Raw genomic sequence first — 14425 nt, forward strand, 5'->3', positions numbered from 1 at the left:
CTCGTTTTTTCCAAACCATCCCGCTTTTAACAGTCCCCTATTTCTACAGCGATAGTACCGCAATCCTCGCTAGGTAACTCGATGTAAATAACTTATATGGTGTCCGTTTCGAGAACGGAGTTACCATGGTTTGGGAGGGGTTAATTTTTTTAAAGGGGAAGACGTGTTGCCAATGCGAATGTCGAAAAGCGGCCGGCTGTGAACTCCTAATCATGTCTCCTGTTAGTAACGAAAGTGACTTAAAAAAAACATACCGTTGGTAACGTACGACAGTTAAGGTAAAAAATTACAAAACAAATCCGTCCGAATCTTCAAAATGATCTACTAGCCAATGACGACTTTCCCTCTTATGACGTCAGGAATATATATATATATATATATATATATATATATATATATGGTGTTTGATTTTAGATTCATTGAGCGAGGTGGGCCGATCCTGGAAGAACTGCAATACCAGGCCAACCCGTGGCGGAGGTGGAGCAAGCTCCGACCTCTCCGCCGCCGTCCAAAAATAAGTTTAATATCTTGGGCCCCGATGGGACCCGTATCAGATATTAAGCTGATAAGAACAGATACTACACTTTGATCTTAGCCAAAAGGCCGAGAAGCGATAACCGGCAAAGGGGGCTTTGGTGGTTGAAAAAGAAAAAGAGTGAGATTGAGCATTCACAAATTTCATAATTATGTTTAAGCAGATTGCTCGTGGTTGGAGATGACAGCGTGTATAACCATCACGTCTGACCAAAGAAGGTAACTTCTTGATTTCAAACAAAAAGATCGACGGCCATCGAGCGTTTTCAGCCGTCAACGGTAATATCACGCAGAATACATTGGTTCTCGACCCATCAACGACGGTAAGCCGCGTCGAGTGGGGTCATTTCTTGGGAGGGAGGGAGACCACCAGGGAACACGGCGTGCCGGTGGCTGATCTCTTCCTCTCACCCTCTTTTTTTTCATTAACGGGGTATTTGAGTCTTTCTAATAAAATTTGTTTATTTTTAAATATTTTCTTTTACGCTGTTTCTAACTAGTTCGCCAAGGCGATAATTTATCTTCGGTTTTCTCTGGGTCTTTTTTTAAATAAGTGGCAACATGGAACCGTGCTTAATCGATAATTAGAAAAAGTAAGATCTTGATCATACGGAGTTTCCTCCTGCACGCTTACCAGAACAGCTGTAGAGAAGTGTCATGAGATATGGCACTACGAATTGACCGTGGTTGCCGCGTAGTACGCGCCCCGGCATCAGCAACACAAAAACTCGTTTTTTCCAAACCATCCCGCTTTTAACAGTCCCCTATTTCTACAGCGATAGTACCGCAATCCTCGCTAGGTAACTCGATGTAAATAACTTATATGGTGTCCGTTTCGAGAACGGAGTTACCATGGTTTGGGAGGGGTTAATTTTTTTAAAGGGGAAGACGTGTTGCCAATGCGAATGTCGAAAAGCGGCCGGCTGTGAACTCCTAATCATGTCTCCTGTTAGTAACGAAAGTGACTTAAAAAAAACATACCGTTGGTAACGTACGACAGTTAAGGTAAAAAATTACAAAACAAATCCGTCCGAATCTTCAAAATGATCTACTAGCCAATGACGACTTTCCCTCTTATGACGTCAGGAATATATATATATATATATATATATATATATATATATATGGTGTTTGATTTTAGATTCATTGAGCGAGGTGGGCCGATCCTGGAAGAACTGCAATACCAGGCCAACCCGTGGCGGAGGTGGAGCAAGCTCCGACCTCTCCGCCGCCGTCCAAAAATAAGTTTAATATCTTGGGCCCCGATGGGACCCGTATCAGATATTAAGCTGATAAGAACAGATACTACACTTTGATCTTAGCCAAAAGGCCGAGAAGCGATAACCGGCAAAGGGGGCTTTGGTGGTTGAAAAAGAAAAAGAGTGAGATTGAGCATTCACAAATTTCATAATTATGTTTAAGCAGATTGCTCGTGGTTGGAGATGACAGCGTGTATAACCATCACGTCTGACCAAAGAAGGTAACTTCTTGATTTCAAACAAAAAGATCGACGGCCATCGAGCGTTTTCAGCCGTCAACGGTAATATCACGCAGAATACATTGGTTCTCGACCCATCAACGACGGTAAGCCGCGTCGAGTGGGGTCATTTCTTGGGAGGGAGGGAGACCACCAGGGAACACGGCGTGCCGGTGGCTGATCTCTTCCTCTCACCCTCTTTTTTTTCATTAACGGGGTATTTGAGTCTTTCTAATAAAATTTGTTTATTTTTAAATATTTTCTTTTACGCTGTTTCTAACTAGTTCGCCAAGGCGATAATTTATCTTCGGTTTTCTCTGGGTCTTTTTTTAAATAAGTGGCAACATGGAACCGTGCTTAATCGATAATTAGAAAAAGTAAGATCTTGATCATACGGAGTTTCCTCCTGCACGCTTACCAGAACAGCTGTAGAGAAGTGTCATGAGATATGGCACTACGAATTGACCGTGGTTGCCGCGTAGTACGCGCCCCGGCATCAGCAACACAAAAACTCGTTTTTTCCAAACCATCCCGCTTTTAACAGTCCCCTATTTCTACAGCGATAGTACCGCAATCCTCGCTAGGTAACTCGATGTAAATAACTTATATGGTGTCCGTTTCGAGAACGGAGTTACCATGGTTTGGGAGGGGTTAATTTTTTTAAAGGGGAAGACGTGTTGCCAATGCGAATGTCGAAAAGCGGCCGGCTGTGAACTCCTAATCATGTCTCCTGTTAGTAACGAAAGTGACTTAAAAAAAACATACCGTTGGTAACGTACGACAGTTAAGGTAAAAAATTACAAAACAAATCCGTCCGAATCTTCAAAATGATCTACTAGCCAATGACGACTTTCCCTCTTATGACGTCAGGAATATATATATATATATATATATATATATATATGGTGTTTGATTTTAGATTCATTGAGCGAGGTGGGCCGATCCTGGAAGAACTGCAATACCAGGCCAACCCGTGGCGGAGGTGGAGCAAGCTCCGACCTCTCCGCCGCCGTCCAAAAATAAGTTTAATATCTTGGGCCCCGATGGGACCCGTATCAGATATTAAGCTGATAAGAACAGATACTACACTTTGATCTTAGCCAAAAGGCCGAGAAGCGATAACCGGCAAAGGGGGCTTTGGTGGTTGAAAAAGAAAAAGAGTGAGATTGAGCATTCACAAATTTCATAATTATGTTTAAGCAGATTGCTCGTGGTTGGAGATGACAGCGTGTATAACCATCACGTCTGACCAAAGAAGGTAACTTCTTGATTTCAAACAAAAAGATCGACGGCCATCGAGCGTTTTCAGCCGTCAACGGTAATATCACGCAGAATACATTGGTTCTCGACCCATCAACGACGGTAAGCCGCGTCGAGTGGGGTCATTTCTTGGGAGGGAGGGAGACCACCAGGGAACACGGCGTGCCGGTGGCTGATCTCTTCCTCTCACCCTCTTTTTTTTCATTAACGGGGTATTTGAGTCTTTCTAATAAAATTTGTTTATTTTTAAATATTTTCTTTTACGCTGTTTCTAACTAGTTCGCCAAGGCGATAATTTATCTTCGGTTTTCTCTGGGTCTTTTTTTAAATAAGTGGCAACATGGAACCGTGCTTAATCGATAATTAGAAAAAGTAAGATCTTGATCATACGGAGTTTCCTCCTGCACGCTTACCAGAACAGCTGTAGAGAAGTGTCATGAGATATGGCACTACGAATTGACCGTGGTTGCCGCGTAGTACGCGCCCCGGCATCAGCAACACAAAAACTCGTTTTTTCCAAACCATCCCGCTTTTAACAGTCCCCTATTTCTACAGCGATAGTACCGCAATCCTCGCTAGGTAACTCGATGTAAATAACTTATATGGTGTCCGTTTCGAGAACGGAGTTACCATGGTTTGGGAGGGGTTAATTTTTTTAAAGGGGAAGACGTGTTGCCAATGCGAATGTCGAAAAGCGGCCGGCTGTGAACTCCTAATCATGTCTCCTGTTAGTAACGAAAGTGACTTAAAAAAAACATACCGTTGGTAACGTACGACAGTTAAGGTAAAAAATTACAAAACAAATCCGTCCGAATCTTCAAAATGATCTACTAGCCAATGACGACTTTCCCTCTTATGACGTCAGGAATATATATATATATATATATATATATATATATATATGGTGTTTGATTTTAGATTCATTGAGCGAGGTGGGCCGATCCTGGAAGAACTGCAATACCAGGCCAACCCGTGGCGGAGGTGGAGCAAGCTCCGACCTCTCCGCCGCCGTCCAAAAATAAGTTTAATATCTTGGGCCCCGATGGGACCCGTATCAGATATTAAGCTGATAAGAACAGATACTGAATTTGTTTATTTGAAATTCTGGTCAAAAGTTACAATTGTTCGCGTTATTAGGTTTAAATTAGCGCGAACATTTGTCAAACAGCAATTTTTTCTTTTCTTTTTTTTTGTACAACAAGGCGTCAAGGTAAGTACTATTTTTCACAATATTTTTAACAAAGTATATATACAATTTTTAACTGTTTTTCACTATATTTTTTCAACAAGGTACGCGTAACCACATTTTTAGGCATCATTTTCTAATATTTCTTTTCCATTTTTACGGGGTATTAAAGATTCAAAATCTACACGTTAAGTTTAAAACGTTTTTTTTTTTTATAAATAAAACTTTTAAAACATTACTGGTTGTATAACACAAATATTCTAAAAATAAAATCTTTAAAATATAAGAACGTATTCGTAAAATATATAATTACTCTGGCAGTGTCCTATTTCTTCCCCTTTTTGGTGTCACTTTCCCGAGATGGACTACCACGGCGTTTGAATCGGCATTGAAGCGCACGTTGTGCATCCCTCAATGCTTCGCTTATCGATTTCATGATTTGAGGGTCAGTTGAAATAAAGGCTTTGGCTCGCCGGCAGAACTCTTCTAAATCTTCTCTAGGAAGGGTTTCCCAGTTCCAACTACCTACGAAGTACTCAAATTCTTTTTCACAGTGATGTTTTACTTCTCTACCAGATTCTGGCGCAGGTGGGCCTTGTTTGTTTGGCGACTTGAGCACATCGGCGTAACCTTTGGCTTTCGTCACATTTTCCAGATTCTGAGGGGAAGAGTCTGGTGTCACCAAGTCCCAGCCATCGCCGGGACTCCCCGAGTTCTCTGCTACTACCTCCATATTCGATTCGGGATTGTCTGCATTAATGGTGGTATTCCCAGGTGGTCTCTGTGTTGCCTCCCTAACGTTCTCTGGATCTTCGGCTGGTGGCTTCTGGCTGGCCGAATTTCTTTGAGTCCGGTTTTTCTTTCTCGGGCAATCCCGAACCTGATGCGTGTCTTTGTGACAGAAAAAACACATCCGCTGGACTCCACGGTAAGTTACTTGTATTCTATGCCACACTTTGATCTTAGCCAAAAGGCCGAGAAGCGATAACCGGCAAAGGGGGCTTTGGTGGTTGAAAAAGAAAAAGAGTGAGATTGAGCATTCACAAATTTCATAATTATGTTTAAGCAGATTGCTCGTGGTTGGAGATGACAGCGTGTATAACCATCACGTCTGACCAAAGAAGGTAACTTCTTGATTTCAAACAAAAAGATCGACGGCCATCGAGCGTTTTCAGCCGTCAACGGTAATATCACGCAGAATACATTGGTTCTCGACCCATCAACGACGGTAAGCCGCGTCGAGTGGGGTCATTTCTTGGGAGGGAGGGAGACCACCAGGGAACACGGCGTGCCGGTGGCTGATCTCTTCCTCTCACCCTCTTTTTTTTCATTAACGGGGTATTTGAGTCTTTCTAATAAAATTTGTTTATTTTTAAATATTTTCTTTTACGCTGTTTCTAACTAGTTCGCCAAGGCGATAATTTATCTTCGGTTTTCTCTGGGTCTTTTTTTAAATAAGTGGCAACATGGAACCGTGCTTAATCGATAATTAGAAAAAGTAAGATCTTGATCATACGGAGTTTCCTCCTGCACGCTTACCAGAACAGCTGTAGAGAAGTGTCATGAGATATGGCACTACGAATTGACCGTGGTTGCCGCGTAGTACGCGCCCCGGCATCAGCAACACAAAAACTCGTTTTTTCCAAACCATCCCGCTTTTAACAGTCCCCTATTTCTACAGCGATAGTACCGCAATCCTCGCTAGGTAACTCGATGTAAATAACTTATATGGTGTCCGTTTCGAGAACGGAGTTACCATGGTTTGGGAGGGGTTAATTTTTTTAAAGGGGAAGACGTGTTGCCAATGCGAATGTCGAAAAGCGGCCGGCTGTGAACTCCTAATCATGTCTCCTGTTAGTAACGAAAGTGACTTAAAAAAAACATACCGTTGGTAACGTACGACAGTTAAGGTAAAAAATTACAAAACAAATCCGTCCGAATCTTCAAAATGATCTACTAGCCAATGACGACTTTCCCTCTTATGACGTCAGGAATATATATATATATATATATATATATATATATGGTGTTTGATTTTAGATTCATTGAGCGAGGTGGGCCGATCCTGGAAGAACTGCAATACCAGGCCAACCCGTGGCGGAGGTGGAGCAAGCTCCGACCTCTCCGCCGCCGTCCAAAAATAAGTTTAATATCTTGGGCCCCGATGGGACCCGTATCAGATATTAAGCTGATAAGAACAGATACTACACTTTGATCTTAGCCAAAAGGCCGAGAAGCGATAACCGGCAAAGGGGGCTTTGGTGGTTGAAAAAGAAAAAGAGTGAGATTGAGCATTCACAAATTTCATAATTATGTTTAAGCAGATTGCTCGTGGTTGGAGATGACAGCGTGTATAACCATCACGTCTGACCAAAGAAGGTAACTTCTTGATTTCAAACAAAAAGATCGACGGCCATCGAGCGTTTTCAGCCGTCAACGGTAATATCACGCAGAATACATTGGTTCTCGACCCATCAACGACGGTAAGCCGCGTCGAGTGGGGTCATTTCTTGGGAGGGAGGGAGACCACCAGGGAACACGGCGTGCCGGTGGCTGATCTCTTCCTCTCACCCTCTTTTTTTTCATTAACGGGGTATTTGAGTCTTTCTAATAAAATTTGTTTATTTTTAAATATTTTCTTTTACGCTGTTTCTAACTAGTTCGCCAAGGCGATAATTTATCTTCGGTTTTCTCTGGGTCTTTTTTTAAATAAGTGGCAACATGGAACCGTGCTTAATCGATAATTAGAAAAAGTAAGATCTTGATCATACGGAGTTTCCTCCTGCACGCTTACCAGAACAGCTGTAGAGAAGTGTCATGAGATATGGCACTACGAATTGACCGTGGTTGCCGCGTAGTACGCGCCCCGGCATCAGCAACACAAAAACTCGTTTTTTCCAAACCATCCCGCTTTTAACAGTCCCCTATTTCTACAGCGATAGTACCGCAATCCTCGCTAGGTAACTCGATGTAAATAACTTATATGGTGTCCGTTTCGAGAACGGAGTTACCATGGTTTGGGAGGGGTTAATTTTTTTAAAGGGGAAGACGTGTTGCCAATGCGAATGTCGAAAAGCGGCCGGCTGTGAACTCCTAATCATGTCTCCTGTTAGTAACGAAAGTGACTTAAAAAAAACATACCGTTGGTAACGTACGACAGTTAAGGTAAAAAATTACAAAACAAATCCGTCCGAATCTTCAAAATGATCTACTAGCCAATGACGACTTTCCCTCTTATGACGTCAGGAATATATATATATATATATATATATATATATATATATATGGTGTTTGATTTTAGATTCATTGAGCGAGGTGGGCCGATCCTGGAAGAACTGCAATACCAGGCCAACCCGTGGCGGAGGTGGAGCAAGCTCCGACCTCTCCGCCGCCGTCCAAAAATAAGTTTAATATCTTGGGCCCCGATGGGACCCGTATCAGATATTAAGCTGATAAGAACAGATACTTTTAATTGTTTATTAAAAGGTCGTTAAGAGGAGTACATTTTTACATATATAGATATTTTACACTTTTATACTTTTTGTTCGCGGTTTATTTTTTAGTTTAACTTAACGCGAACAAACTAGGAGAGGGAAACTTTTTATATTTTTAACGTATTTTTTTTGTAAAGTTAAAAGTCAATGAAAATTGTTTAAAATAGAAGTTTGAATTCTTCGTTTTGGTGGAGTTGCAGGGCCGGAAGCTCCGGTGCGCACCATTTCTCGCTGAACGATGTTCCAGATAGATGGTGTCGGTCCGCCCTCGCTCGCCGCTGAAGGTGAAGCCGGACACGTGCTAAAACGACTTTAGCGACATCTCGTTTGTTTTCAAAAAGTAGACGGTTTCTGGCTTTCCAGACCTGGAAGTTGATTTCGGTGATTATGATAGTGGCAATGTATATGACCGACTTCGGCACAGGGAGTGGCGTTAGATGACTTATGGTAGACCATGATAGAAAGCGGGCGCCAAAGAAGACTCTGGCGTGGTTCCTGAGAAGTTTAGGTATTGCGCAATCATAGAGTAGGTGAGTAAGAGTCTCCGTTGAGGTACAGAACGGGCAGGATCGTGTTGTGGCCATGTTACGAGTGAACAAGACATCTCTGGTCGGAAGGACGTTGTGGTTAACTTTGAATGCGAAGTCTCGCCGTGAGCCTTCGAGAAATACACTGGTGCACCGCCGGAAAGCGACGCCCCAGTTGATATGCGGCTGGAGGGAAACGATTCTTGGTGTGGTAGGTATGGTTGTCTGTAATTTTGTTTTAATTGATTTGTTTTTGGCTTCTAGGAGATTACTGGTTGGATCGATTTTCTTCAAGGTGAGTGCTGTGTCTCTGAATGACTGATACATGGGATTGACTGAGCTAGCGTGAGGCATATGGTGGTCCCATGGGATCTTGAAAACGGTGGTACTGGTAGTTGAGAGATGAAAAATGACGGACTTTTTTACAGCGTGGTTTTTAGCTTGCAGACAGGATGAGTAACGTGAGAATTCCAAGGCTTTGATTTCTTGATGGAGGTTCGGGACTCCCCTACCTCCCTTGTCTGGAGGGAGGTACATTGTGGTACGGGCAACGGTTTCTTGAGTGTTATTCCAGATGAACAAGAATATCACTCTTGTTAAGGCTTCCAGGAAGGACTTGGTGAAGTTGACTAGAGGGACAGCGTAGGTCAGTTTAGGTAAGGCGACTTGTTTAACCAGTTGGATTCGGGCTCGCATAGACAGCTGGTGGTCGTTGAATTGCTCTAGAGTGTTTTTGAAACGGTCATTAAGAGTGCGATTGTTGGACGAGCAGATGCCAGTTGAATTCAGGACAATTCCCATGATTTTTACTGTGGTAGAGAGTACTTTGACGGGACAGGATGAAGGCAGGACGTCGGGCGGTGAAAACCCGATCGGCATAACCTTCGTTTTGTCAGTGTTGATCAGACATCCGGAAATATTGCTGAATTCTGTGATGAGGTAGAAAATGTGGCTGATACTGGAGGTGTTGTTAGTGAAGAAATTGCAGTCATCGGCGTGAGCCGCATATTTTTGGTCCAATGAGGCGTTGGTTCCAGGACAGTGAAGGCCGGAGATGAGTGGCGAATAGGTGACTGAGCGCAGAAGGGGTTCCAACGCTAGGCAGAAAAGGATCGGCGATAGGGGGCAGCCTTGGCGTACCCCCCTACGGACTGGAAAAGACTTGGTGAGTTCATTATTTATTAGTAGATTACTGTCGTTGTTAGTGTAAATTGTTTTCAGGAAGGCAATAAACTCTTCACCAAAGCCAAAGAGTTTAAGAGTTTTCCACAGGTATTCATGGTCGATTGAGTCGAATGCCTTTTGGAAGTCCACAGCCACCAAGAAGCCGGACTGTCCCCTATTGATAGTGTTTTCCATGATATCTCGAAGCATGACAAGGTTGTGGAGAGGATTACGTCCTTTCACTCCACAAGACTGGTTAGTACCAATAATGTTGGTAGCGATTTTGGAAATTCTAGTTTCCAGGATCTTGGCCAGGAGGCGCCGGTCGAGGTTCAGTAAGGTGATTGGTCGCCAGAATTCTGGATTGTCTTTGTGGTCGGTGTCCTTGCATAGAAGTGTGACTAGGCCTTGTCGAAAAGAGTCGGGGAGCTGAGTCTCGTGAATGATGGTATTGAAAAGTTGAACGAGGATTGGGCAAATGAACTCCCAAATGAACAGGTAAAACTCTATGCTTAGCCCATCTGGACCTGGAGCTCTACCAGTTTTCATAGTCTTGATGGCGCTCGTTATTTCGTTGCTGGTAATTTGCTGGGCTAGTGGATTTCTGTCTTCGCTGGATAAATGAGGTAAGTTGGTAAGTATTTGGTTTTCTAAGGTACTGACTTGTTTTTTTTCATATAGGTTCATGTAAAATTGCCGAAACGCTTTTGTGACTCCATCTTGGCCATGGACTGGTCCCTCCTTGGTAAGTAGAGACGTAATTCGGATGGTTTTCTTCGGGGCACTAGCTCGGCGGTAGAAATTGCCGGAAAAAGTTTCTTCATCGTGAAGGCAGGCTGATAGAAGTTTTGACTGTTTTTCGAGATAAGCGTGATGGTATACTTCTGAAATTCGATCATTTACTTCTGTTATAGCAATTTGTGTTTCTATTGAATTGGTTTTAAAATTAGACAATTTTTGGAGCGTCCACCGTAGAAAAGCGAGATTTTTTCGCTTCTCGGCGGCTCTATGTTTGGAGAAACTGCGTAGACAGTCCGCGGCTTCGGATTTGAAGGTTTCCCACTCCTGAGGGTTAGACACCTTGCTGATAAGGGCCTGAAGTTTTGATTTCAGGTTGTCATCTTGATCTTCTTTAAAAATGGCCGGATTAAGTCTCCAGACTCCGGGGCCTTTCGGCTCCAGAGGGTTAATTTTGAAGGTGGACAGGACACAGTCGTGATCGGATACTAGTTGAGCAGTACTGTTTAAGGAAACCATTTCAGAGTCAGTTACCTGAACGTAGTTGGTGTTGGAACAAAAAATTTTGTCCAGTCGAGTCGCTACGCTAGTTGAACGCCACGAAAATTGTCTCGTCGTTGGGTGTTTAGCCCGCCAGGTGTCGAAAAGGCTGAAGTCTTGACAAACTGAATTCAGCTCTGGTACGCTTTTATCAATGAAGTGACGCCCGCCTTCCTTGTCGAGCAGCGGATCGTTAATACAGTTGAAATCTCCCCCGATGATAATGAGATTAAAAGTCCCCGTGAAAAAATTGTGTAAGTTTGAAAAGAAGCGGAGCCTCTCGGTAGGTTTGCACGGTGCATAGACCGAGACGATACGTGCCTTATGTCCATTGATGTGGATATTGAGGCTGGTAACTCTACCCTCGTTGTCCGGACGGAAGCCAGTAACATGTGTTATCCACTTGTTTTTTAGAAGGATTGCCGTGCCCCCTGAGGATGTCGTCGGGGCACTACTGTAGTAAATTTTGTAGCCTTGAAAAATAGTACGAATTTGTCGCCAGTCGTCCCTGGCGCAAAAATGCGTTTCTTGTAAGAATAAAATGTCGAAATTAATAGTAATGATGAAGCCAGCTACAGCTTCCATTTTTTTACGATCTCTGAGTCCGTTGACGTTCAACGTTGCAGTTTTAAAAGTAAATGTATTAGTCATTAAAAAGGTAAGTAAAAAACTCTTGATTAAAACCTTGGTAATTTTCTTTTCTTTCAGGTTCTCGTATTCGGACGATTGTTCTTGAAGGTGAGTAAATAAAACTTGTTTATTTACTTCCTTTCGGTGGTGACTTTGTTTTTGACCGGCCCCTCTTGGATGAGCTGTCTTTGGAATGGCTTCGAGGCCGTTTCTGGTTAGGTGATTCGGAATGAGGTACTTTTGTTGCTATTGGAACAGGTATCGGGTTGGAGTTCGGGTTAGCGCAGTAACCGTTCTCAACTGCGCTGGAAAAAGTCTTGGTAGCGGGACTTTCGCCTGTAGGCGAAAAGGAACTCTCTGAGCTGTCTTGCGAGACATTCATCGAGGAGACAGTAATGTCTTTGCAGGCAATATCTGCCTCTTGGTTAGCGCTCGTATTTGTAGCACTATCGGCATCTGGAATCTCTACTTCCTGATCCACGGGTGGTACTGGCATAGCGTCGGGATTCGCCCTGCGTTCCCGCTGTGCTTGCTGTGTCTGCTTTTTATCGCATGCGGAGACTGTATGGCCTTCTTCTTGACAGAAGAAACACCTCTTAACCATGCCTCGATAAAAGACAAGGGCCCGGATCCTACCGAACTGTAGGGCATTGGGAACGTTAGTGGTCATCTTGATCCTTACAGACCTATCGCCATTCTTGAGACCTTTCATATTGGGGTATTCGTCGAACTTGTGGGCTGTGACTTTGCCGTATTGTTTTAGGGTACTCAAAACTGAGTCCCATTGAACCCATTTTGGAAGATTCTTGATAGTGATCCATTGACCCTCTTCCTCAACTGCAGTGACGGTGCATTGCTTGCCGAGTACCGTAAGGTTATTTTGCAAAACTTGCTGAACGAACTGGAGCGTAGTAAAGGTGATCAGGAACAGGTTTTTACCAGCAGGTTGAATAGTATCGATTTTTGTGGGACCAAAGTCCTTATAGAACATTTTGGCGACATCAAGGACGGGAGCGTCAACTTCCAGACGGACTGTCCGTTTTTTCTCTTCCGAGGCCGCCATAGTGGCCAAGGATAGAGTGAAGATAGAGGGAGCTCCTAGAGCGGAGCGGCTTCTGTGGACGGAACCAAGCGGTAGAGCTGGATCAGCGTGGAACAGGACAGCGACAGAGCAGGCAGGTACAGCGATGTAACAAGAATGAGCAGCGACAGAGCAGGAACGTGCCTGAAAGGCGTAGTAAACACTTCTCGCCCCTCGACTAAGATCTCGGTATAATATTGCAGAACAGATACTACACTTTGATCTTAGCCAAAAGGCCGAGAAGCGATAACCGGCAAAGGGGGCTTTGGTGGTTGAAAAAGAAAAAGAGTGAGATTGAGCATTCACAAATTTCATAATTATGTTTAAGCAGATTGCTCGTGGTTGGAGATGACAGCGTGTATAACCATCACGTCTGACCAAAGAAGGTAACTTCTTGATTTCAAACAAAAAGATCGACGGCCATCGAGCGTTTTCAGCCGTCAACGGTAATATCACGCAGAATACATTGGTTCTCGACCCATCAACGACGGTAAGCCGCGTCGAGTGGGGTCATTTCTTGGGAGGGAGGGAGACCACCAGGGAACACGGCGTGCCGGTGGCTGATCTCTTCCTCTCACCCTCTTTTTTTTCATTAACGGGGTATTTGAGTCTTTCTAATAAAATTTGTTTATTTTTAAATATTTTCTTTTACGCTGTTTCTAACTAGTTCGCCAAGGCGATAATTTATCTTCGGTTTTCTCTGGGTCTTTTTTTAAATAAGTGGCAACATGGAACCGTGCTTAATCGATAATTAGAAAAAGTAAGATCTTGATCATACGGAGTTTCCTCCTGCACGCTTACCAGAACAGCTGTAGAGAAGTGTCATGAGATATGGCACTACGAATTGACCGTGGTTGCCGCGTAGTACGCGCCCCGGCATCAGCAACACAAAAACTCGTTTTTTCCAAACCATCCCGCTTTTAACAGTCCCCTATTTCTACAGCGATAGTACCGCAATCCTCGCTAGGTAACTCGATGTAAATAACTTATATGGTGTCCGTTTCGAGAACGGAGTTACCATGGTTTGGGAGGGGTTAATTTTTTTAAAGGGGAAGACGTGTTGCCAATGCGAATGTCGAAAAGCGGCCGGCTGTGAACTCCTAATCATGTCTCCTGTTAGTAACGAAAGTGACTTAAAAAAAACATACCGTTGGTAACGTACGACAGTTAAGGTAAAAAATTACAAAACAAATCCGTCCGAATCTTCAAAATGATCTACTAGCCAATGACGACTTTCCCTCTTATGACGTCAGGAATATATATATATATATATATATATATATATATATGGTGTTTGATTTTAGATTCATTGAGCGAGGTGGGCCGATCCTGGAAGAACTGCAATACCAGGCCAACCCGTGGCGGAGGTGGAGCAAGCTCCGACCTCTCCGCCGCCGTCCAAAAATAAGTTTAATATCTTGGGCCCCGATGGGACCCGTATCAGATATTAAGCTGATAAGAACAGATACTACACTTTGATCTTAGCCAAAAGGCCGAGAAGCGATAACCGGCAAAGGGGGCTTTGGTGGTTGAAAAAGAAAAAGAGTGAGATTGAGCATTCACAAATTTCATAATTATGTTTAAGCAGATTGCTCGTGGTTGGAGATGACAGCGTGTATAACCATCACGTCTGACCAAAGAAGGTAACTTCTTGATTTCAAACAAAAAGATCGACGGCCATCGAGCGTTTTCAGCCGTCAACGGTAATATCACGCAGAATACATTGGTTCTCGACCCATCAACGACGGTAAGCCGCGTCGAGTGGGGTCATTTCTTGGGAGGGAGGGAGACCAC

General features: G+C 43.5%; 7 non-coding genes and 1 pseudogene across 7 annotated transcripts; all 8 read right to left on the reverse strand.

Annotated features, from left to right (window-relative positions):
* Positions 1-423: 423 nt before the first annotated feature.
* LOC149931268 (U2 spliceosomal RNA) lies at positions 424-615 on the reverse strand. Its single transcript, XR_016476196.1, has one exon. It is a non-coding gene; the product is annotated as a U2 spliceosomal RNA (small nuclear RNA).
* Positions 616-1684: 1069 nt separating this feature from the next.
* LOC149931269 (U2 spliceosomal RNA) lies at positions 1685-1876 on the reverse strand. The gene has a single exon (XR_016476197.1). It is a non-coding gene; the product is annotated as a U2 spliceosomal RNA (small nuclear RNA).
* Positions 1877-2939: 1063 nt separating this feature from the next.
* Positions 2940-3131, reverse strand: LOC149931270 (U2 spliceosomal RNA). The gene has a single exon (XR_016476198.1). It is a non-coding gene; the product is annotated as a U2 spliceosomal RNA (small nuclear RNA).
* A 1067-nt stretch (positions 3132-4198) lies between these two features.
* LOC149931271 (U2 spliceosomal RNA) lies at positions 4199-4390 on the reverse strand. Its single transcript, XR_016476506.1, has one exon. It is a non-coding gene; the product is annotated as a U2 spliceosomal RNA (small nuclear RNA).
* Positions 4391-6506: 2116 nt separating this feature from the next.
* LOC149931272 (U2 spliceosomal RNA) lies at positions 6507-6698 on the reverse strand. The gene has a single exon (XR_016476199.1). It is a non-coding gene; the product is annotated as a U2 spliceosomal RNA (small nuclear RNA).
* Positions 6699-7767: 1069 nt separating this feature from the next.
* On the reverse strand, positions 7768-7958 carry LOC149931273 (U2 spliceosomal RNA). The gene has a single exon (XR_016476552.1). It is a non-coding gene; the product is annotated as a U2 spliceosomal RNA (small nuclear RNA).
* A 4800-nt stretch (positions 7959-12758) lies between these two features.
* On the reverse strand, positions 12759-12879 carry LOC149931274 (U2 spliceosomal RNA; annotated as a pseudogene).
* A 1065-nt stretch (positions 12880-13944) lies between these two features.
* LOC149931275 (U2 spliceosomal RNA) lies at positions 13945-14136 on the reverse strand. The gene has a single exon (XR_016476200.1). It is a non-coding gene; the product is annotated as a U2 spliceosomal RNA (small nuclear RNA).
* Positions 14137-14425: the final 289 nt, after the last annotated feature.

Source organism: Leiobunum rupestre, chromosome 9 (assembly GCF_980474605.1).
Source record: "Leiobunum rupestre chromosome 9, qqLeiRupe1.1.hap1, whole genome shotgun sequence".
NCBI classification, from domain to species: Eukaryota; Metazoa; Arthropoda; class Arachnida; order Opiliones; family Sclerosomatidae; genus Leiobunum; species Leiobunum rupestre.